Below are 3391 nucleotides of genomic sequence, written 5' to 3'. Positions count from 1 at the left end.
GTGTGACAGCGCACGAATGATACTAGATGAAAGTGTTACTCGTTCAATGTGACACTAATTAAGTCCGTGTGACAGGGGTATAAATCGTTAGTGCACTTTATGCCGAGGGCCACTAAAGCTGCCGTGGGACAGCGCACGAGTGATACTAGATGAAAGGGTTACTTGTTCAATGTGACACTAATTTAGTCCGTGTGACAGGGGTATAAATTGTTAGTGCACTTTCTGCCGAGGGTCACTAAAGGTGCCGTGTGGCAGCACACCAATGATACTAGATGAAAGTGTTACTCGTTCAATGTGACACTAATTTAGTCCGTGTGACAGGGGTATAAATCGTTAGTGCACTTTCTGCCGAGGGTCACTAAAGGTGCCGTGTGACAGCACACGAACGATACTAGATGAAAGTGTTACTCGTTCAATGTGACACTAATTTAGTCCGTGTGAATGGGGTATAAATCATTAGTGCACTTTCTGCCGAGGGTCACTAAAGGTGCCGTGTGACAGCACACGAATGATACTAGATGAAAGTGTTACTCGTTCAATGTGACACTAATTTAGTCCGTGTGACAGGAGTATAAATCGTTAGTGCACTTTCTGCCGAGGGTCACTAAAGGTGCCGTGTGACAGCACACGAATGATACTAGATGAAAGTGTTACTCGTTCAATGGGACACTAATTAAGTCCGTGTGACAGGGGTATAAATCGTTAGTGCACTTTCTGCGGAGGGTTACTAAAGGTGCCTTGTGACAGCACACGAATGATACTGGGTGAAAGTGTTACTCCTTCAATGTGACACTAATTAAGTCCGTGTGGCAGGGGTATAAATCGTTAGTGCACTTTATGCCGAGGGTCACTAAAGCTGCCCTGTGACAGCGCACGAATGATACTAGATGAAAATGTTACTCGTTCAATGTGACACTAATTTAGTTTGTGTGACAGGGGTATAAATTGTTAGTGCACTTTCTGCCGAGGGTCACTAAAGGTGCCGTGTGACAGCACACGAATGATACTAGATGAAAGTGTTACTCGTTCAATGTGACACTAATTTAGTCCGTGCGACAGGGGTATAAATCGTTGGTGCACTTTATGCAGAGGGTCACTAAAGCTGCCGTGTGACAGCGCACGAATGATACTAGATGAAAGTGTTACTGGTTCAATGTGACACTAATTTAGTCCGTGTGACAGGGGTATAAATCGTTAGTGCACTTTCTGCCGAGGGTCACTAAAGGTGCCGTGTGACAGCACACGAATGATACTAGATGAAAGTGTTACTCGTTCAATGTGACACTAATTTAGTCCGTGTGACAGGGGTATAAATCGTTAGTGCACTTTCTGCGGAGGGTTACTAAAGCTGCCGTGTGACAGCGCACGAATGATACTAGATGAAAGTGTTACTCGTTCAATGTGACACTAATTAAGTCCGTGTGACAGGGGTATAAATCGTTAGTGCATTTTCTGCGGAGGGTTACTAAAGGTGCCTTGTGACAGCACACAAATGATACTAGATGAAAGTGTTACTCGTTCAATGTGACACTAATTTAGTCCGTGCGACAGGGGTATAAATCGTTGGTGCACTTTATGCAGAGGGTCACTAAAGCTGCCGTGTGACAGCGCACGAATGATACTAGATGAAAGTGTTACTGGTTCAATGTGACACTAATTTAGTCCGTGTGACAGGGGTATAAATCGTTAGTGCACTTTCTGCCGAGGGTCACTAAAGGTGCCGTGTGACAGCACACGAATGATACTAGATGAAAGTGTTACTCGTTCAATGTGACACTAATTTAGTCCGTGCGACAGGGGTATAAATCGTTGGTGCACTTTATGCAGAGGGTCACTAAAGCTGCCGTGTGACAGCGCACGAATGATACTAGATGAAAGTGTTACTCGTTCAATGTGACACTAATTAAGTCCGTGTGACAGGGGTATAAATCGTTAGTGCATTTTCTGCGGAGGGTTACTAAAGGTGCCTTGTGACAGCACACGAATGATACTGGATGAAAGTGTTACTCGTTCAATGTGACACTAATTAAGTCCGTGTGACAGGGGTATAAATCGTTAGTGCACTTTATGCCGAGGGTCACTAAAGCTGCAGTGTGACAGCGCACGAGTGATACTAGATGAAAGGGTTACTGGTTCAATGTGACACTAATTTAGTCTGTGTGACAGGGGTATAAATCGTTAGTGCACTTTCTGCCGAGGGTCACTAAAGGTGCCGTGTGACAGCACACGAATGATACTGGGTGAAAGTGTTACTCGTTCAATGTGACACTAATTTAGTCCGTGCGACAGGGGTATAAATCGTTGGTGCACTTTATGCAGAGGGTCACTAAAGCTGCCGTGTGACAGCGCACGAATGATACTAGATGAAAGTGTTACTCGTTCAATGTGACACTAATTAAGTCCGTGTGACAGGGGTATAAATCGTTAGTGCATTTTCTGCGGAGGGTTACTAAAGGTGCCTTGTGACAGCACACGAATGATACTGGATGAAAGTGTTACTCGTTCAATGTGACACTAATTAAGTCCGTGTGACAGGGGTATAAATCGTTAGTGCACTTTATGCCGAGGGTCACTAAAGCTGCCGTGTGACAGCGCACGAATGATACTAGATGAAAGTGTTACTCGTTCAATGTGACACTAATTAAGTCCGTGTGACAGGGGTATAAATCGTTAGTGCATTTTCTGCGGAGGGTTACTAAAGGTGCCTTGTGACAGCACACGAATGATACTGGATGAAAGTGTTACTCGTTCAATGTGACACTAATTAAGTCCGTGTGACAGGGGTATAAATCGTTAGTGCACTTTATGCCGAGGGTCACTAAAGCTGCCGTGTGACAGCGCACGAGTGATACTAGATGAAAGGGTTACTGGTTCAATGTGACACTAATTTAGTCCGTGTGACAGGGGTATAAATCGTTAGTGCACTTGCTGCCGAGGGTCACTAAAGGTGCCGTGTGACAGCACACGAATGATACTAGATGAAAGTGTTACTCGTTCAATGTGACACTAATTTAGTCCGTGCGACAGGGGTATAAATCGTTGGTGCACTTTATGCAGAGGGTCACTAAAGCTGCCGTGTGACAGCGCACGAGTGATACTAGATGAAAGTGTTACTCGTTCAATGTGACACTAATTAAGTCCGTGTGACAGGGGTATAAATCGTTAATGCATTTTCTGCGGAGGGTTACTAAAGGTGCCTTGTGACAGCACACGAATGATACTGGATGAAAGTGTTACTCGTTCAATGTGACACTAATTAAGTCCGTGTGACAGGGGTATAAATCGTTAGTGCACTTTATGCCGAGGGTCACTAAAGCTGCCGTGTGACAGCGCACGAGTGATACTAGATGAAAGTGTTACTCGTTCAATGTGACACTAATTTAGTCCGTGC

Source organism: Ornithodoros turicata, chromosome 1 (genome assembly GCF_037126465.1).
Source record: "Ornithodoros turicata isolate Travis chromosome 1, ASM3712646v1, whole genome shotgun sequence".
Lineage (NCBI taxonomy): Eukaryota > Metazoa > Arthropoda > Arachnida > Ixodida > Argasidae > Ornithodoros > Ornithodoros turicata.
This window is presented reverse-complemented; position numbering follows the sequence as displayed.